This window comes from Ambystoma mexicanum, chromosome 11 (genome assembly GCF_040938575.1).
Source record: "Ambystoma mexicanum isolate Mex_15411 chromosome 11, UKY_AmexF1_1, whole genome shotgun sequence".
NCBI classification, from domain to species: domain Eukaryota; kingdom Metazoa; phylum Chordata; class Amphibia; order Caudata; family Ambystomatidae; genus Ambystoma; species Ambystoma mexicanum.
Window position 1 is genome coordinate 825,404,932 of NC_090934.1, and position 20,497 is coordinate 825,425,428.

The following is a 20,497-nucleotide window of genomic DNA, read 5'->3' on the forward strand; positions in this document are numbered from 1 at the left end:
GCATAACTTGCTATGAGGAGAAAGCCACAGTTGCGCACTTGTGTTAAAAGGGGACAGTAGGCTGAACCCAGAGAACACGGGAGAAATGACGCAGGTTTACTGAGTGGAACACTCTGTGTCTTTGTGCCCAAAACAGCAGCGTCTTTTCGGTTAACAGCCGAACGCGCTAACCAATTGTGCCACAGAGACTCACTGGCATGTGTGTTCTGCCTTTGGCCTGATTGCATTGCTATTTTTTTCTGATTGGCAGAAAACCTGAACTTTTTTCTGAAAAAGGCATGCCTCTCGTAGCACTGCAGTGCATTAGACTGCTCCCTTGCTTCCCTGAGTCCCCAAATACACAACCACCTTGGGCACAATAGAAGACACATTCCAGCAGATTTAGCAAGAGTGCACCAAGGTTTCTATATGTAGGTACCTTGCTGAGAAGCAAGACCTGCAGTTGCATTCTTCTGTTAAAAGAGGGCAGCAGAGTGCACCAAGAGAACTTGGGGGAAGTAGCTTATGTTAACTACTTGCCATGCTCTTTATAGATCCCTCTGTTTGACTGGGTGAATTCTAATTTCTGGGGTAGAGTAAGCAATTTTTGGATCTAGATGCTGTGCGCAACAGGAATGCTATATACTGCACTGTACTGCTACTGAAAAGTTACCAATTTTACAGGATGTTCAGGTAAGCTTTGTTTCAGAAAACAACTTGCTAGAGGCCCTAGGACAGATTACTGGGACAAAGGAAGAGGGTTTGGGGATTAGCACATCTCCTATGAAAGGTACAGTCACGCCCGAGACAACTCTGAGTGCCTCCTCAAATTCTAAGAAATGCGAACTGGGGTCCTACGCCTTTCATTGCTAGGGGATCTTTGTGTTTCAGACAAATGTGCACGCCTCCCAGAGCCCCATGCAATGCACTTAGGGAAATGGGGGAAGGTGCTGTGAAGCCCTCTCGCTGACAATGTCTCTCTTGTCTATAATGTATCTATGAGAGAGAGAGAAATAGGCAATGCGAGAGTGAAAAAGTAAAATGGAAATGTGTCTACTGAGACCAGTATAAGGGGAAATCCTCACAATCCAGGACCGACAGTTGATTGGGAGGGCGCTTACAGGTTTCCGACACCAGACCGGTACCTGAACTCACAAACCCAAACTGCAAAGTGATGGGCATTGCCACTAGACTGCCGACCCCCTTTCGGGGCCCCAACATATATCCTTTAGTCACACCTAGAGTTCCCAGGACAGTGCAGCATTCAGCGATTACACGAAAATATTGACAGCGCTAGGAGGCCATGCAAATGGCAGAGGTATGCTTTACAAAGCCCACGTAGCGTGCACAAAACAGCACATCAGTCAGGCCCACTTGAAGAGATGGTAAAGAGGAAATACTTCTGCTGCATCCAGTAAAACATAGAGATTTGCCTGCTTTAAAGGTTGACCATGTCCTTCATGGGTGTCTGTCAATATGATACTTCCCTGCTGCAAAGCTTACATTCGAAACGCCAGAACAACTAGGCCCAGAGCACAAAGATGCAGTCAGGTTGAAATAACGAGATACTGAAGAGCAATTTTGTATTTCAGAGTGGGAAAAGCAAATATGCCCCCGACGTGATTTGAACACGCAACCTTCTGATCTGGAGTCAGACGCCCTACCATTGCGCCACGAGGTCCTAGTGGCAGTCCACCTGGTGTGTCTGATGACAGAATAAAGGTAGGAGACGTACATGCACCTGCCGAGCCTCATTGCTTCTTTAAGTAGACTGGCAAGGATAGCTTCCTTCTGTGCATCAGTGCACGCTGCAGCCAAACCCTTCCCATGAAGTCTTGATGTTTATGAATTGAATGGCAAGTTTTGAAAAACTAAAGCAAGCGAGAAGAATTGCTTACAGTTTATTGGATTTTTTGGACGTCAGCAGACGAGACCTGCGAGAGGTAAACAGAAGTTCGTAGTTGGTCATGCTGAATTTTTGAGCCAAAATGCATCGTCCCTGGGTGGGCTTGAACCACCAACCTTTCGGTTAACAGCCGAACGCGCTAACCGATTGCGCCACAGAGACTCAGGCAGTGCTTGCACTGGGGCCTGATTGGTGTGCTGTTTGCTTATGCTTCCCAGGCAACCTGAAAATATTTCTAAAATAGCTCTATTTCCCACAGCAAATCAGGGTATCAAGCACTTCCCTACCTCCCCTAATCCACAAACACAGGGGATTTAGTAGAGGACAGAGCCCATCAACAGTGCACCAAATGTCCTCTGTGTTGGCATAACTTGCTATGAGGAGAAAGCCACAGTTGCGCACTTGTGTTAAAAGGGGACAGTAGGCTGAACCCAGAGAACACGGGAGAAATGACTCAGGTTTACTGAGTGGAACACTCTGTGTCTTTGTGCCCAAAACAGCAGCGTCTTTTCGGTTAACAGCCGAACGCGCTAACCAATTGTGCCACAGAGACTCACTGGCATGTGTGTTCTGCCTTTGGCCTGATTGCATTGCTATTTTTTTCTGATTGGCAGAAAACCTGAACTTTTTTCTGAAAAAGGCATGCCTCTCGTAGCACTGCAGTGCATTAGACTGCTCCCTTGCTTCCCTGAGTCCCCAAATACACAACCACCTTGGGCACAATAGAAGACACATTCCAGCAGATTTAGCAAGAGTGCACCAAGGTTTCTATATGTAGGTACCTTGCTGAGAAGCAAGACCTGCAGTTGCATTCTTCTGTTAAAAGAGGGCAGCAGAGTGCACCAAGAGAACTTGGGGGAAGTAGCTTATGTTAACTACTTGCCATGCTCTTTATAGATCCCTCTGTTTGACTGGGTGAATTCTAATTTCTGGGGTAGAGTAAGCAATTTTTGGATCTAGATGCTGTGCGCAACAGGAATGCTATATACTGCACTGTACTGCTACTGAAAAGTTACCAATTTTACAGGATGTTCAGGTAAGCTTTGTTTCAGAAAACAACTTGCTAGAGGCCCTAGGACAGATTACTGGGACAAAGGAAGAGGGTTTGGGGATTAGCACATCTCCTATGAAAGGTACAGTCACGCCCGAGACAACTCTGAGTGCCTCCTCAAATTCTAAGAAATGCGAACTGGGGTCCTACGCCTTTTATTGCTAGGGGATCTTTGTGTTTCAGACAAATGTGCACGCCTCCCAGAGCCCCTTGCAATGCACTTAGGGAAATGGGGGAAGGTGCTGTGAAGCCCTCTCGCTGACAATGTCTCTCTTGTCTATAATGTATCTATGAGAGAGAGAGAAATAGGCAATGCGAGAGTGAAAAAGTAAAATGGAAATGTGTCTACTGAGACCAGTATAAGGGGAAATCCTCACAATCCAGGACCGACAGTTGATTGGGAGGGCGCTTACAGGTTTCCGACACCAGACCGGTACCTGAACTCACAAACCCAAACTGCAAAGTGATGGGCATTGCCACTAGACTGCCGACCCCCTTTCGGGGCCCCAGCATATATCCTTTAGTCACACCTAGAGTTCCCAGGACACTGCAGCATTCAGCGATTACACGAAAATATTGACAGCGCTAGGAGGCCATGCAAATGGCAGAGGTATGCTTTACAAAGCCCACGTAGCGTGCACAAAACAGCACATCAGTCAGGCCCATTTGAAGAGATGGTAAAGAGGAAATACTTCTGCTGCATCCAGTAAAACATAGAGATTGGCCTGCTTTAAAGGTTGACCATGTCCTTCATGGGTGTCTGTCAATATGATACTTCCCTGCTGCAAAGCTTACATTCGAAACGCCAGAACAACTAGGCCCAGAGCACAAAGATGCAGTCAGGTTGAAATAACGAGATACTGAAGAGCAATTTTGTATTTCAGAGTGGGAAAAGCAAATATGCCCCCGACGTGATTTGAACACGCAACCTTCTGATCTGGAGTCAGACGCCCTACCATTGCGCCACGAGGTCCTAGTGGCAGTCCACCTGTTGTGTCTGATGACAGAATAAAGGTAGGAGACGTACATGCACCTGCAGAGCCTGATTGCTTCTTTAAGTAGACTGGCTAGGATAGCTTACTTCTGTGCATCAGTACACGCTGCAGCCAAACCCTTCCCATGAAGTCTTGATGTTTATGAATTGAATGGCAAGTTTTGAAAAACTAAAGCAAGCGAGAAGAATTGCTTGCAGTTTATTGGATTTTTTGGACGTCAGCAGACGAGACCTGCGAGAGGTAAACAGAAGTTCATAGTTGGTCATGCTGAATTTTTGAGCCAGAATGCATCGTCCCTGGGTGGGTTTGAACCACCAACCTTGCGGTTAACAGCCGAACGCGCTAACCGATTGCGCCACAGAGACTCATGCAGTGCTTACACTGGGGCCTGATTGGTGTGCTGTTTGCTTATGCTCCCCAGGCAACCTGAAAATATTTCTAAAATAGCTCTATTTCCCACAGCAAATCAGGGTATCAAGTACTTCCCTACCTCCCGTAATCCACAAACACAGGGGATTTAGTAGAGGACAGAGCCCATCAACAGTGCACCAAATGCCCTCTGTGTAGGCATAACTTGCTATGAGGAGAAAGCCACAGTTGCGCACTTGTGTTAAAAGGGGACAGTAGGCTGAACCCAGAGAACACAGGAGAAATGACTCAGGTTTACTGAGTGGAACACTCTGTGTCTTTGTGCCAAAAACAGCAGCGTCTTTTCGGTTAACAGCAGAACGCGCTAACCAATTGCGCCACAGAGACTCACTGGCATGTGTGTTCTGCCTTTGGCCTGATTGCATTGCTATTTTTTTCTGATTGGCAGAAAACCTGAACTTTTTTCTGAAAAAGGCATGCCTCTCTTAGCACTGCAGTGCATTAGACTGCTCCCTTGCTTCCCTGAGTCCCCAAATACACAACCACCTTGGGCACAATAGAAGACACATTCCAGCAGATTTAGCAAGAGTGCACCAAGGATTCTATATGTAGGTACCTTGCTGAGAAGCAAGACCTGCAGTTGCATTCTTCCGTTAAAAGAGGGCAGCAGAGTGCACCAAGAGAACTTGGGGGAAGTAGCTTATGTTAACTACTTGCCATGATCTTTATAGATCCCTCTATTTGACTGGGTGAATTCTAATTTCTGGGGTAGAGTAAGCAATTTTTGGATCTAGATGCTGTGCGCAACAGGAATGCTATATACTGCACTGTACTGCTACTGAAAAGTTACCAATTTTACAGGATGTTCAGGTAAGCTTTGTTTCAGAAAACAACTTGCTAGAGGCCCTAGGACAGATTACTGGGACAAAGGAAGAGGGTTTGGGGATTAGCACATCTCCTATGAAAGGTACAGTCACGCCCGAGACAACTCTGAGTGCCTCCTCAAATTCTAAGAAATGCGAACTGGGGTCCTACGCCTTTTATTGCCAGTGGATCTTTGTGTTTCAGACAAATGTGCACGCCTCCCAGAGCCCCATGCAATGCACTTAGGGAAATGGGGGAAGGTGCTGTGCAACCCTCTCGCTGACAATGTCTCTCTTGTCTATAATGTATCTATGAGAGAGAGAGAAATAGGCAATGCGAGAGTGAAAAAGTAAAATGGAAATGTGTCTACTGAGACCAGTATAAGGGGAAATCCTCACAATCCAGGACCGACAGTTGATTGGGAGGGCGCTTACAGGTTTCCGACACCAGACCGGTACCTGAACTCACAAACCCAAACTGCAAAGTGATGGGCATTGCCACTAGACTGCCGACCCCCTTTCGGGGCCCCAGCATATATCCTTTAGTCACACCTAGAGTTCCCAGGACAGTGCAGCATTCAGCGATTACACGAAAATATTGACAGCACTAGGAGGCCATGCAAATGGCAGAGGTATGCTTTACAAAGCCCACGTAGCGTGCACAAAACAGCACATCAGTCAGGCCCACTTGAAGAGATGGTAAAGAGGAAATACTTCTGCTGCATCCAGTAAAACATAGAGATTGGCCTGCTTTAAAGGTTGACCATGTCCTTCATGGGTGTCTGTCAATATGATACTTCCCTGCTGCAAAGTTTACATTCGAAACGCCAGAACAACTAGGCCCAGAGCACAAAGATGCAGTCAGGTTGAAATAACGAGATACTGAAGAGCAATTTTATATTTCAGAGTGGGAAAAGCAAATATGACCCCGACGTGATTTGAACACGAAACCTTCGGATCTGGAGTCAGACGCGCTACCATTGCGCCACGAGGTCCATGCGGCACTCCACCTGGTGTGTCTGATGACAGAATAAAGGTAGGAGACGTACATGCACCTGCAGAGCCTCATTGCTTCTTTAAGTAGACTGGCTAGGATAGCTTCCTTCTGTGCATCAGTACACGCTGCAGCCAAACCCTTCCCATGAAGTCTTGATGTTTATGAATTGAATGGCAAGTTTTGAAAAACTAAAGCAAGCGAGAAGAATTGCTTGCAGTTTATTGGATTTTTTGGACTTCAGCAGACGAGACCTGCGAGAGGTATACAGTAGTTCATAGTTGGTCACGCTGAATTTTTGAGCCAAAATGCATCGTCCCTGGGTGGGCTTGAACCACCAACCTTTCGGTTAACAGCCGAACGCGCTAACCGATTGCGCCACAGAGACTCATGCAGTGCTTACACTGGGGCCTTATTGGTGTGCTGTTTGCTTATGCTTCCCAGGCAACCTGAAAATATTTCTAAAATAGCTCTATTTCCCACAGCAAATCAGGGTATCAAGCACTTCCCTACCTCCCCTAATCCACAAACACAGGGGATTTAGTAGAGGACAGAGCCCATCAACAGTGCACCAAATGTCCACTGTCTAGGCATAACTTTTTATGAGGAGAAAGCCACAGTTGCGCACTTGTGTTAAAAGGGGACAGTAGGCTGAACCCAGAGAACACGGGAGAAATGACTCAGGTTTACTGAGTGGAACACTCTGTGTCTTTGTGCCAAAAACAGCAGCGTCTTTTCGGTTAACAGCCGAACGCGCTAACCAATTGTGCCACAGAGACTCACTGGCATGTGTGTTCTGCCTTTGGCCTGATTGCATTGCTATTTTTTTCTGATTGGCAGAAAACCTGAACTTTTTTCTGAAAAAGGCATGCCTCTCGTAGCACTGCAGTGCATTAGACTGCTCCCTTGCTTCCCTGAGTCCCCAAATACACAACCACCTTGGGCACAATAGAAGACACATTCCAGCAGATTTAGCAAGAGTGCACCAAGGTTTCTATATGTAGGTACCTTGCTGAGAAGCAAGACCTGCAGTTGCATTCTTCTGTTAAAAGAGGGCAGCAGAGTGCACCAAGAGAACTTGGGGGAAGTAGCTTATGTTAACTACTTGCCATGCTCTTTATAGAACCCTCTGTTTGACTGGGTGAATTCTAATTTCTGGGGTAGAGTAAGCAATTTTTGGATCTAGATGCTGTGCGCAACAGGAATGCTATATACTGCACTGTACTGCTACTGAAAAGTTACCAATTTTACAGGATGTTCAGGTAAGCTTTGTTTCAGAAAACAACTTGCTAGAGGCCCTAGGACAGATTACTGGGACAAAGGAAGAGGGTTTGGGGATTAGCACATCTCCTATGAAAGGTACAGTCACGCCCGAGACAACTCTGAGTGTCACCTCAAATTCTAAGAAATGCAAACTAGGGACCTACGCTTTTTATTGCCAGTGGATCTTTGTGTTTCAGACAAATGTGCACGCCTCCCAGAGCCCCTTGCAATGCACTTAGGGAAATGGGGGAAGGTGCTGTGAAGCCCTCTCGCTGACAATGTCTCTCTTGTCTATAATGTATCTATGAGAGAGAGAGAAATAGGCAATGCGAGAGTGAAAAAGTAAAATGGAAATGTGTCTACTGAGACCAGTATAAGGGGAAATCCTCACAATCCAGGACCGACAGTTGATTGGGAGGGCGCTTACAGGTTTCCGACACCAGACCGGTACCTGAACTCACAAACCCAAACTGCAAAGTGATGCCCATTGCCACTAGACTGCCGACCCCCTTTCGGGGCCCCAACATATATCCTTTAGTCACACCTAGAGTTCCCAGGACAGTGCAGCATTCAGCGATTACACGAAAATATTGACAGCGCTAGGAGGCCATGCAAATGGCAGAGGTATGCTTTACAAAGCCCACGTAGCGTGCACAAAACAGCACATCAGTCAGGCCCACTTGAAGAGATGGTAAAGAGGAAATACTTCTGCTGCATCCAGTAAAACATAGAGATTGGCCTGCTTTAAAGGTTGACCATGTCCTTCATGGGTGTCTGTCAATATGACACTTCCCTGCTGCAAAGCTTACATTCGAAACGCCAGAACAACTAGGCCCAGAGCACAAAGATGCAGTCAGGTTAAAATAACGAGATACTGAAGAGCAATTTTGTATTTCAGAGTGGGAAAAGCAAACATGACCCCGACGTGATTTGAACACGCAACCTTCTGATCTGGAGTCAGACGCCCTACCATTGCGCCACGAGGTCCTAGTGGCAGTCCACCTGGTGTGTCTGATGACAGAATAAAGGTAGGAGACGTACATGCACCTGCAGAGCCTCATTGCTTCTTTAAGTAGACTGGCAAGGATAGCTTCCTTCTGTGCATCAGTGCACGCTGCAGCCAAACCCTTCCCATGAAGTCTTGATGTTTATGAATTGAATGGCAAGTTTTGAAAAACTAAAGCAAGCGAGAAGAATTGCTTACAGTTTATTGGATTTTTTGGACGTCAGCAGACGAGACCTGCGAGAGGTAAACAGAAGTTCGTAGTTGGTCATGCTGAATTTTTGAGCCAAAATGCATCGTCCCTGGGTGGGCTTGAACCACCAACCTTTCGGTTAACAGCCGAACGCGCTAACCGATTGCGCCACAGAGACTCATGCAGTGCTTACACTGGGGCCTGATTGGTGTGCTGTTTGCTTATGCTTCCCAGGCAACCTGAAAATATTTCTAAAATAGCTCTAATTCCCACAGCAAATCAGGGTATCAAGCACTTCCCTACCTCCCCTAATCCACAAACACAGGGGATTTAGTAGAGGACAGAGCCCATCAACAGTGCACCAAATGTCCTCTGTGTAGGCATAACTTGCTATGAGGAGAAAGCCACAGTTGCGCACTTGTGTTAAAAGGGGACAGTAGGCTGAACCCAGAGAACACGGGAGAAATGACTCAGGTTTACTGAGTGGAACACTCTGTGTCTTTGTGCCAAAAACAGCAGCGTCTTTTCGGTTAACAGCCGAACGCGCTAACCAATTGTGCCACAGAGACTCACTGGCATGTGTGCTCTGCCTTTGGCCTGATTGCATTGCTATTTTTTTCTGATTGGCAGAAAACCTGAACTTTTTTCTGAAAAAGGCATGCCTCTCTTAGCACTGCAGTGCATTAGACTGCTCCCTTGCTTCCCTGAGTCCCCAAATACACAACCACCTTGGGCACAATAGAAGACACATTCCAGCAGATTTAGCAAGAGTGCACCAAGGTTTCTATATGTAGGTACCTTGCTGAGAAGCAAGACCTGCAGTTGCATTCTTCTGTTAAAAGAGGGCAGCAGAGTGCACCAAGAGAACTTGGGGGAAGTAGCTTATGTTAACTACTTGCCATGATCTTTATAGATCCCTCTGTTTGACTGGGTGAATTCTAATTTCTGGGGTAGAGTAAGCAATTTTTGGATCTAGATGCTGTGCGCAACAGGAATGCTATATACTGCACTGTACTGCTACTGAAAAGTTACCAATTTTACAGGATGTTCAGGTAAGCTTTGTTTCAGAAAACAACTTGCTAGAGGCCCTAGGACAGATTACTGGGACAAAGGAAGAGGGTTTGGGGATTAGCACATCTCCTATGAAAGGTACAATCACGCCCGAGACAACTCTGAGTGCCTCCTCAAATTCTAAGAAATGCGAACTGGGGTCCTACGCCTTTTATTGCCAGTGGATCTTTGTGTTTCAGACAAATGTGCACGCCTCCCAGAGCCCCATGCAATGCACTAAGGGAAATGGGGGAAGGTGCTGTGCAACCCTCTCGCTGACAATGTCTCTCTTGTCTATAATGTATCTATGAGAGAGAGAGAAATAGGCAATGCGAGAGTGAAAAAGTAAAATGGAAATGTGTCTACTGAGACCAGTATAAGGGGAAATCCTCACAATCCAGGACCGACAGTTGATTGGGAGGGCGCTTACAGGTTTCCGACACCAGACCGGTACCTGAACTCACAAACCCAAACTGCAAAGTGATGGGCATTGCCACTAGACTGCCGACCCCCTTTCGGGGCCCCAGCATATATCCTTTAGTCACACCTAGAGTTCCCAGGACAGTGCAGCATTCAGCGATTACACGAAAATATTGACAGCGCTAGGAGGCCATGCAAATGGCAGAGGTATGCTTTACAAAGCCCACGTAGCGTGCACAAAACAGCACATCAGTCAGGCCCACTTGAAGAGATGGTAAAGAGGAAATACTTCTGCTGCATCCAGTAAAACATAGAGATTGGCCTGCTTTAAAGGTTGACCATGTCCTTCATGGGTGTCTGTCAATATGATACTTCCCTGCTGCAAAGCTTACATTCGAAACGCCAGAACAACTAGGCCCAGAGCACAAAGATGCAGTCAGGTTGAAATAACGAGATACTGAAGAGCAATTTTGCATTTCAGAGTGGGAAAAGCAAATATGCCCCCGACGTGATTTGAACACGCAACCTTCTGATCTGGAGTCAGACGCCCTACCATTGCGCCACGAGGTCCTAGTGGCAGTCCACCTGGTGTGTCTGATGACAGAATAAAGGTAGGAGACGTACATGCACCTGCAGAGCCTCATTGCTTCTTTAAGTAGACTGGCTAGGATAGCTTCCTTCTGTGCATCAGTACACGCTGCAGCCAAACCCTTCCCATGAAGTCTTGATGTTTATGAATTGAATGGCAAGTTTTGAAAAACTAAAGCAAGCGAGAAGAATTGCTTGCAGTTTATTGGATTTTTTGGACGTCAGCAGACGAGACCTGCGAGAGGTAAACAGAAGTTCATAGTTGGTCATGCTGAATTTTTGAGCCAAAATGAATCGTCCCTGGGTGGGCTTGAACCACCAACCTTTCGGTTAACAGCCGAACGCGCTAACCGATTGCGCCACAGAGACTCATGCAGTGCTTACACTGGGGCCTGATTGGTGTGCTGTTTGCTTATGCTCCCCAGGCAACCTGAAAATATTTCTAAAATAGCTCTATTTCCCACAGCAAATCAGGGTATCAAGTACTTCCCTACCTCCCGTAATCCACAAACACAGGGGATTTAGTAGAGGACAGAGCCCATCAACAGTGCACCAAATGCCCTCTGTGTAGGCATAACTTGCTATGAGGAGAAAGCCACAGTTGCGCACTTGTGTTAAAAGGGGACAGTAGGCTGAACCCAGAGAACACGGGAGAAATGACTCAGGTTTACTGAGTGGAACACTCTGTGTCTTTGTGCCAAAAACAGCAGCGTCTTTTCGGTTAACAGCAGAACGCGCTAACCGATTGCGCCACAGAGACTCACTGGCATGTGTGTTCTGCCTTTGGCCTGATTGCATTGCTATTTTTTTCTGATTGGCAGAAAACCTGAACTTTTTTCTGAAAAAGGCATGCCTCTCTTAGCACTGCAGTGCATTAGACTGCTCCCTTGCTTCCCTGAGTCCCCAAATACACAACCACCTTGGGCACAATAGAAGACACATTCCAGCAGATTTAGCAAGAGTGCACCAAGGATTCTATATGTAGGTACCTTGCTGAGAAGCAGGACCTGCAGTTGCATTCTTCTGTTAAAAGAGGGCAGCAGAGTGCACCAAGAGAACTTGGGGGAAGTAGCTTATGTTAACTACTTGCCATGATCTTTATAGATCCCTCTGTTTGACTGGGTGAATTCTAATTTCTGGGGTAGAGTAAGCAATTTTTGGATCTAGATGCTGTGCGCAACAGGAATGCTATATACTGCACTGTACTGCTACTGAAAAGTTACCAATTTTACAGGATGTTCAGGTAAGCTTTGTTTCAGAAAACAACTTGCTAGAGGCCCTAGGACAGATTACTGGGACAAAGGAAGAGGGTTTGGGGATTAGCACATCTCCTATGAAAGGTACAGTCACGCCCGAGACAACTCTGAGTGCCTCCTCAAATTCTAAGAAATGCGAACTGGGGTCCTACGCCTTTTATTGCCAGTGGATCTTTGTGTTTCAGACAAATGTGCACGCCTCCCAGAGCCCCATGCAATGCACTTAGGGAAATGGGGGAAGGTGCTGTGCAACCCTCTCGCTGACAATGTCTCTCTTGTCTATAATGTATCTATGAGAGAGAGAGAAATAGGCAATGTGAGAGTGAAAAAGTAAAATGGAAATGTGTCTACTGAGACCAGTATAAGGGGAAATCCTCACAATCCAGGACCGACAGTTGATTGGGAGGGCGCTTACAGTTTTCTGACACCAGACCGGTACCTGAACTCACAAACCCAAACTACAAAGTGATGGGCATTGCCACTAGACTGCCGACCCCCTTTCGGGGCCCCAGCATATATCCTTTAGTCACACCTAGAGTTCCCAGGACAGTGCAGCATTCAGCGATTACACGAAAATATTGACAGCGCTAGGAGACCATGCAAATGGCAGAGGTATGCTTTACAAAGCCCACGTAGCGTGCACAAAACAGCACATCAGTCAGGCCCACTTGAAGAGATGGTAAAGAGGAAATACTTCTGCTGCATTCAGTAAAACATAGAGATTGGCCTGCTTTAAAGGTTGACCATGTCCTTCATGGGTGTCTGTCAATATGATACTTCCCTGCTGCAAAGTTTACATTCGAAACGCCAGAACAACTAGGCCCAGAGCACAAAGATGCAGTCAGGTTGAAATAACGAGATACTGAAGAGCAATTTTATATTTCAGAGTGGGAAAAGCAAATATGACCCCGACGTGATTTGAACACGAAACCTTCGGATCTGGAGTCAGACGCGCTACCATTGCGCCACGAGGTCCATGCGGCACTCCACCTGGTGTGTCTGATGACAGAATAAAGGTAGGAGACGTACATGCACCTGCAGAGCCTCATTGCTTCTTTAAGTAGACTGGCTAGGATAGCTTCCTTCTGTGCATCAGTACACGCTGCAGCCAAACCCTTCCCATGAAGTCTTGATGTTTATGAATTGAATGGCAAGTTTTGAAAAACTAAAGCAAGCGAGAAGAATTGCTTGCAGTTTATTGGATTTTTTGGACGTCAGCAGACGAGACCTGCGAGAGGTAAACAGAAGTTCATAGTTGGTCACGCTGAATTTTTGAGCCAAAATGCATCGTCCCTGGGTGGGCTTGAACCACCAACCTTTTCGGTTAACAGCCGAACGCGCTAACCGATTGCGCCACAGAGACTCATGCAGTGCTTACACTGGGGCCTTATTGGTGTGCTGTTTGCTTATGCTTCCCAGGCAACCTGAAAATATTTCTAAAATAGCTCTATTTCCCACAGCAAATCAGGGTATCAAGCACTTCCCTACCTCCCCTAATCCACAAACACAGGGGATTTAGTAGAGGACAGAGCCCATCAACAGTGCACCAAATGTCCACTGTCTAGGCATAACTTTTTATGAGGAGAAAGCCACAGTTGCGCACTTGTGTTAAAAGGGGACAGTAGGCTGAACCCAGAGAACACGGGAGAAATGACTCAGGTTTACTGAGTGGAACACTCTGTGTCTTTGTGCCAAAAACAGCAGCGTCTTTTCGGTTAACAGCCGAACGCGCTAACCAATTGTGCCACAGAGACTCACTGGCATGTGTGTTCTGCCTTTGGCCTGATTGCATTGCTATTTTTTTCTGATTGGCAGAAAACCTGAACTTTTTTCTGAAAAAGGCATGCCTCTCGTAGCACTGCAGTGCATTAGACTGCTCCCTTGCTTCCCTGAGTCCCCAAATACACAACCACCTTGGGCACAATAGAAGACACATTCCAGCAGATTTAGCAAGAGTGCACCAAGGTTTCTATATGTAGGTACCTTGCTGAGAAGCAAGACCTGCAGTTGCATTCTTCTGTTAAAAGAGGGCAGCAGAGTGCACCAAGAGAACTTGGGGGAAGTAGCTTATGTTAACTACTTGCCATGCTCTTTATAGATCCCTCTGTTTGACTGGGTGAATTCTAATTTCTGGGGTAGAGTAAGCAATTTTTGGATCTAGATGCTGTGCGCAACAGGAATGCTATATACTGCACTGTACTGCTACTGAAAAGTTACCAATTTTACAGGATGTTCAGGTAAGCTTTGTTTCAGAAAACAACTTGCTAGAGGCCCTAGGACAGATTACTGGGACAAAGGAAGAGGGTTTGGGGATTAGCACATCTCCTATGAAAGGTACAGTCACGCCCGAGACAACTCTGAGTGCCTCCTCAAATTCTAAGAAATGCGAACTGGGGTCCTACGCCTTTTATTGCTAGGGGATCTTTGTGTTTCAGACAAATGTGCACGCCTCCCAGAGCCCCTTGCAATGCACTTAGGGAAATGGGGGAAGGTGCTGTGAAGCCCTCTCGCTGACAATGTCTCTCTTGTCTATAATGTATCTATGAGAGAGAGAGAAATAGGCAATGCGAGAGTGAAAAAGTAAAATGGAAATGTGTCTACTGAGACCAGTATAAGGGGAAATCCTCACAATCCAGGACCGACAGTTGATTGGGAGGGCGCTTACAGGTTTCCGACACCAGACCGGTACCTGAACTCACAAACCCAAACTGCAAAGTGATGGGCATTGCCACTAGACTGCCGACCCCCTTTCGGGGCCCCAGCATATATCCTTTAGTCACACCTAGAGTTCCCAGGACACTGCAGCATTCAGCGATTACACGAAAATATTGACAGCGCTAGGAGGCCATGCAAATGGCAGAGGTATGCTTTACAAAGCCCACGTAGCGTGCACAAAACAGCACATCAGTCAGGCCCATTTGAAGAGATGGTAAAGAGGAAATACTTCTGCTGCATCCAGTAAAACATAGAGATTGGCCTGCTTTAAAGGTTGACCATGTCCTTCATGGGTGTCTGACAATATGATACTTCCCTGCTGCAAAGCTTACATTCGAAACGCCAGAACAACTAGGCCCAGAGCACAAAGATGCAGTCAGGTTGAAATAACGAGATACTGAAGAGCAATTTTGTATTTCAGAGTGGGAAAAGCAAATATGCCCCCGACGTGATTTGAACACGCAACCTTCTGATCTGGAGTCAGACGCCCTACCATTGCGCCACGAGGTCCTAGTGGCAGTCCACCTGTTGTGTCTGATGACAGAATAAAGGTAGGAGACGTACATGCACCTGCAGAGCCTGATTGCTTCTTTAAGTAGACTGGCTAGGATAGCTTCCTTCTGTGCATCAGTACACGCTGCAGCCAAACCCTTCCCATGAAGTCTTGATGTTTATGAATTGAATGGCAAGTTTTGAAAAACTAAAGCAAGCGAGAAGAATTGCTTGCAGTTTATTGGATTTTTTGGACGTCAGCAGACGAGACCTGCGAGAGGTAAACAGAAGTTCATAGTTGGTCATGCTGAATTTTTGAGCCAAAATGCATCGCCCCTGGGTGGGCTTGAACCACCAACCTTTCGGTTAACAGCCGAACGCGCTAACCGATTGCGCCACAGAGACTCATGCAGTGCTTACACTGGGGCCTGATTGGTGTGCTGTTTGCTTATGCTCCCCAGGCAACCTGAAAATATTTCTAAAATAGCTCTATTTCCCACAGCAAATCAGGGTATCAAGTACTTCCCTACCTCCCGTAATCCACAAACACAGGGGATTTAGTAGAGGACAGAGCCCATCAACAGTGCACCAAATGCCCTCTGTGTAGGCATAACTTGCTATGAGGAGAAAGCCACAGTTGCGCACTTGTGTTAAAAGGGGACAGTAGGCTGAACCCAGAGAACACGGGAGAAATGACTCAGGTTTACTGAGTGGAACACTCTGTGTCTTTGTGCCAAAAACAGCAGCGTCTTTTCGGTTAACAGCAGAACGCGCTAACCAATTGCGCCACAGAGACTCACTGGCATGTGTGTTCTGCCTTTGGCCTGATTGCATTGCTATTTTTTTCTGATTGGCAGAAAACCTGAACTTTTTTCTGAAAAAGGCATGCCTCTCTTAGCACTGCAGTGCATTAGACTGCTCCCTTGCTTCCCTGAGTCCCCAAATACACAACCACCTTGGGCACAATAGAAGACACATTCCAGCAGATTTAGCAAGAGTGCACCAAGGATTCTATATGTAGGTACCTTGCTGAGAAGCAAGACCTGCAGTTGCATTCTTCCGTTAAAAGAGGGCAGCAGAGTGCACCAAGAGAACTTGGGGGAAGTAGCTTATGTTAACTACTTGCCATGATCTTTATAGATCCCTCTGTTTGACTGGGTGAATTCTAATTTCTGGGGTAGAGTAAGCAATTTTTGGATCTAGATGCTGTGCGCAACAGGAATGCTATATACTGCACTGTACTGCTACTGAAAAGTTACCAATTTTACAGGATGTTCAGGTAAGCTTTGTTTCAGAAAACAACTTGCTAGAGGCCCTAGGACAGATTACTGGGACAAAGGAAGAGGGTTTGGGGATTAGCACATCTCCTATGAAAGGTACAGTCACGCCCGAGACAACTCTGAGTGCCTCCTCAAATTCTAAGAAATGCGAACTGGGGTCCTACGCCTTTTATTGCCAGTGGATCTTTGTGTTTCAGACAAATGTGCACGCCTCCCAGAGCCCCATGCAATGCACTTAGGGAAATGGGGGAAGGTGCTGTGCAACCCTCTCGCTGACAATGTCTCTCTTGTCTATAATGTATCTATGAGAGAGAGAGAAATAGGCAATGCGAGAGTGAAAAAGTAAAATGGAAATGTGTCTACTGAGACCAGTATAAGGGGAAATCCTCACAATCCAGGACCGACAGTTGATTGGGAGGGCGCTTACAGGTTTCCGACACCAGACCGGTACCTGAACTCACAAACCCAAACTGCAAAGTGATGGGCATTGCCACTAGACTGCCGACCCCCTTTCGGGGCCCCAGCATATATCCTTTAGTCACACTTAGAGTTCCCAGGACAGTGCAGCATTCAGCGATTACACGAAAATATTGACAGCACTAGGAGGCCATGCAAATGGCAGAGGTATGCTTTACAAAGCCCACGTAGCGTGCACAAAACAGCACATCAGTCAGGCCCACTTGAAGAGATGGTAAAGAGGAAATACTTCTGCTGCATCCAGTAAAACATAGAGATTGGCCTGCTTTAAAGGTTGACCATGTCCTTCATGGGTGTCTGTCAATATGATACTTCCCTGCTGCAAAGTTTACATTCGAAACGCCAGAACAACTAGGCCCAGAGCACAAAGATGCAGTCAGGTTGAAATAACGAGATACTGAAGAGCAATTTTATATTTCAGAGTGGGAAAAGCAAATATGACCCCGACGTGATTTGAACACGAAACCTTCGGATCTGGAGTCAGACACGCTACCATTGCGCCACGACGTCCTTGTGGCAATCCACCTGGTGTGTCTGATGACAGAATAAAGGTAGGAGACGTACATGCACCTGCAGAGCCTCATTGCTTCTTTAAGTAGACTGGCTAGGATAGCTTCCTTCTGTGCATCAGTACACGCTGCAGCCAAACCCTTCCCATGAAGTCTTGATGTTTATGAATTGAATGGCAAGTTTTGAAAAACTAAAGCAAGCGAGAAGAATTGCTTGCAGTTTATTGGATTTTTTGGACGTCAGCAGACGAGACCTGCGAGAGGTAAACAGAAGTTCATAGTTGGTCACGCTGAATTTTTGAGCCAAAATGCATCGTCCCTGGGTGGGCTTGAACCACCAACCTTTCGGTTAACAGCAGAACGCACTAACCGATTGCGCCACAGAGACTCATGCAGTGCTTACACTGGGGCCTTATTGGTGTGCTGTTTGCTTATGCTTCCCAGGCAACCTGAAAATATTTCTAAAATAGCTCTATTTCCCACAGCAAATCAGGGTATCAAGCACTTCCCTACCTCCCCTAATCCACAAACACAGGGGATTTAGTAGAGGACAGAGCCCATCAACAGTGCACCAAATGTCCACTGTCTAGGCATAACTTTTTATGAGGAGAAAGCCACAGTTGCGCACTTGTGTTAAAAGGGGACAGTAGGCTGAACCCAGAGAACACGGGAGAAATGACTCAGGTTTACTGAGTGGAACACTCTGTGTCTTTGTGCCAAAAACAGCAGCGTCTTTTCGGTTAACAGCCGAACGCGCTAACCAATTGTGCCACAGAGACTCACTGGCATGTGTGTTCTGCCTTTGGCCTGATTGCATTGCTATTTTTTTCTGATTGGCAGAAAACCTGAACTTTTTTCTGAAAAAGGCATGCCTCTCGTAGCACTGCAGTGCATTAGACTGCTCCCTTGCTTCCCTGAGTCCCCAAATACACAACCACCTTGGGCACAATAGAAGACACATTCCAGCAGATTTAGCAAGAGTGCACCAAGGTTTCTATATGTAGGTACCTTGCTGAGAAGCAAGACCTGCAGTTGCATTCTTCTGTTAAAAGAGGACAGCAGAGTGCACCAAGAGAACTTGGGGGAAGTAGCTTATGTTAACTACTTGCCATGCTCTTTATAGATCCCTCTGTTTGACTGGGTGAATTCTAATTTCTGGGGTAGAGTAAGCAATTTTTGGATCTAGATGCTGTGCGCAACAGGAATGCTATATACTGCACTGTACTGCTACTGAAAAGTTACCAATTTTACAGGATGTTCAGGTAAGCTTTGTTTCAGAAAAGAACTTGCTAGAGGCCCTAGGACAGATTACTGGGACAAAGGAAGAGGGTTTGGGGATTAGCACATCTCCTATGAAAGGTACAGTCACGCCCGAGACAACTCTGAGTGCCTCCTCAAATTCTAAGAAATGCGAACTGGGGTCCTACGCCTTTTATTGCCAGTGGATCTTTGTGTTTCAGACAAATGTGCACGCCTCCCAGAGCCCCTTGCAATGCACTTAGGGAAAGGGGGGAAGGTGCTGTGAAGCCCTCTCGCTGGCAATGTCTCTCTTGTCTATAATGTAACTATGAGAGAGAGAGAAATAGGCAATGCGAGAGTGAAAAAGTAAAATGGAAATGTGTCTACTGAGACCAGTATAAGGGGAAATCCTCACAATCCAGGACCGACAGTTTATTGGGAGGGCGCTTACAGGTTTCCGACACCAGACCGGTACCTGAACTCACAAACCCAAACTGCAAAGTGATGGGCATTGCCACTAGACTGCCGACCCCCTTTCGGGGCCCCAGCATATATCCTTTAGTCACACCTAGAGTTCCCAGGACAGTGCAGCATTCAGCGATTACACGAAAATATTGACAGCGCTAGGAGGCCATGCAAATGGCAGAGGTATGCTTTACAAAGCCCACGTAGCGTGCACAAAACAGCACATCAGTCAGGCCCACTTGAAGAGATGGTAAAGAGGAAATACTTCTGCTGCATCCAGTAAAACATAGAGATTGGCCTGCTTTAAAGGTTGACCATGTCCTTCATGGGTGTCTGTCAATATGATACTTCCCTGCTGCAAAGTTTACATTCGAAACGCCAGAACAACTAGGCCCAGAGCACAAAGATGCAGTCAGGTTGAAATAACGAGATACTGAAGAGCAATTTTATATTTCAGAGTGGGAAAAGCAAACATGACCCCGACGTGATTTGAACACGAAACCTTCTGATCTGGAGTCAGACGCGCTACCATTGCGCCACGAGGTCTTTGTGGCAATCCACATAGTGTGTCCGATGACAGAATAAAGGTAATAGACGTACATTGACCTGCAGAGCCTCATTGCTTCTTTAAGTAGACTGGCTAGGATAGCTTCCTTCTGTGCATCAGTACACGCTGCAGCCAAACCCTTCCCATGAAGTCTTGATGTTTATGAATTGAATGGCAAGTTTTGAAAAACTAAAGCAAGCAAGAAGAATTGCTTGCAGTTTATTGGATTTTTTGGACGTCAGAAGACGAGACCTGCGAGAGGTAAACAGAAGTCCATAGTTGGTCACGCTTAATTTTTGAGCCAAAATGCACCGTCCCTGGGTGGGCTTGAACCATCAACCTTTCGGTTAACAGCCGAACACGCTAACCGATTGCGCCACATAGACTCATGCAGTTCTTACACAGGGGCCTGATTGGTGTGCTGTTTGCTTATGCTTCCCAGGCAACCTGAAAATATTTCTAAAATAGCTCTATTTCCCACAGCAAATCAGGGTATCAAGCACTTCCCTACCTCCCCTAATCCACAAACACAGGGGATTTAGTAGAGGACAGAGCCCATCAACAGTGCACCAAATGTCCTCTGTATATAGAGATCCTCTCTGTGCCCAGGCCCAACCGTGCGGGGGGAGGTGTGGCCCTTATCTTCCCTGAGTGGATTCCTGCCACTGTTACTCCCATGCAGACCTACTCCTCTTTTGAATGTCTTGTCTGCCGACTCTCTCTCTCTCCTAGCCATTCCCTTACCGTGGCTACTATCTATCGGCCACCTGGTCAAATTTCCTCCTTCCTCTCCGAGTGGGCGGACCTCTCCTCCTCACTCCTGTCCTCAACCACTCAACTCCT

General features: G+C 46.6%; 13 non-coding genes across 13 annotated transcripts; all 13 read right to left on the reverse strand.

Annotated features, from left to right (window-relative positions):
• Positions 1–1,588: 1,588 nt before the first annotated feature.
• On the reverse strand, positions 1,589–1,660 carry TRNAW-CCA (transfer RNA tryptophan (anticodon CCA)). The gene has a single exon. It is a non-coding gene; the product is annotated as a tRNA-Trp (tRNA).
• Positions 1,661–1,973: 313 nt separating this feature from the next.
• Positions 1,974–2,047, reverse strand: TRNAN-GUU (transfer RNA asparagine (anticodon GUU)). The gene has a single exon. It is a non-coding gene; the product is annotated as a tRNA-Asn (tRNA).
• Positions 2,048–3,837: 1,790 nt separating this feature from the next.
• Positions 3,838–3,909, reverse strand: TRNAW-CCA (transfer RNA tryptophan (anticodon CCA)). The gene has a single exon. It is a non-coding gene; the product is annotated as a tRNA-Trp (tRNA).
• A 313-nt stretch (positions 3,910–4,222) lies between these two features.
• Positions 4,223–4,296, reverse strand: TRNAN-GUU (transfer RNA asparagine (anticodon GUU)). Its single transcript has one exon. It is a non-coding gene; the product is annotated as a tRNA-Asn (tRNA).
• Positions 4,297–6,471: 2,175 nt separating this feature from the next.
• TRNAN-GUU (transfer RNA asparagine (anticodon GUU)) lies at positions 6,472–6,545 on the reverse strand. The gene has a single exon. It is a non-coding gene; the product is annotated as a tRNA-Asn (tRNA).
• A 1,790-nt stretch (positions 6,546–8,335) lies between these two features.
• On the reverse strand, positions 8,336–8,407 carry TRNAW-CCA (transfer RNA tryptophan (anticodon CCA)). The gene has a single exon. It is a non-coding gene; the product is annotated as a tRNA-Trp (tRNA).
• Positions 8,408–8,720: 313 nt separating this feature from the next.
• Positions 8,721–8,794, reverse strand: TRNAN-GUU (transfer RNA asparagine (anticodon GUU)). The gene has a single exon. It is a non-coding gene; the product is annotated as a tRNA-Asn (tRNA).
• Positions 8,795–10,584: 1,790 nt separating this feature from the next.
• TRNAW-CCA (transfer RNA tryptophan (anticodon CCA)) lies at positions 10,585–10,656 on the reverse strand. The gene has a single exon. It is a non-coding gene; the product is annotated as a tRNA-Trp (tRNA).
• Positions 10,657–10,969: 313 nt separating this feature from the next.
• On the reverse strand, positions 10,970–11,043 carry TRNAN-GUU (transfer RNA asparagine (anticodon GUU)). Its single transcript has one exon. It is a non-coding gene; the product is annotated as a tRNA-Asn (tRNA).
• A 2,175-nt stretch (positions 11,044–13,218) lies between these two features.
• On the reverse strand, positions 13,219–13,293 carry TRNAN-GUU (transfer RNA asparagine (anticodon GUU)). Its single transcript has one exon. It is a non-coding gene; the product is annotated as a tRNA-Asn (tRNA).
• A 1,790-nt stretch (positions 13,294–15,083) lies between these two features.
• On the reverse strand, positions 15,084–15,155 carry TRNAW-CCA (transfer RNA tryptophan (anticodon CCA)). Its single transcript has one exon. It is a non-coding gene; the product is annotated as a tRNA-Trp (tRNA).
• Positions 15,156–15,468: 313 nt separating this feature from the next.
• On the reverse strand, positions 15,469–15,542 carry TRNAN-GUU (transfer RNA asparagine (anticodon GUU)). The gene has a single exon. It is a non-coding gene; the product is annotated as a tRNA-Asn (tRNA).
• Positions 15,543–19,581: 4,039 nt separating this feature from the next.
• TRNAW-CCA (transfer RNA tryptophan (anticodon CCA)) lies at positions 19,582–19,653 on the reverse strand. The gene has a single exon. It is a non-coding gene; the product is annotated as a tRNA-Trp (tRNA).
• Positions 19,654–20,497: the final 844 nt, after the last annotated feature.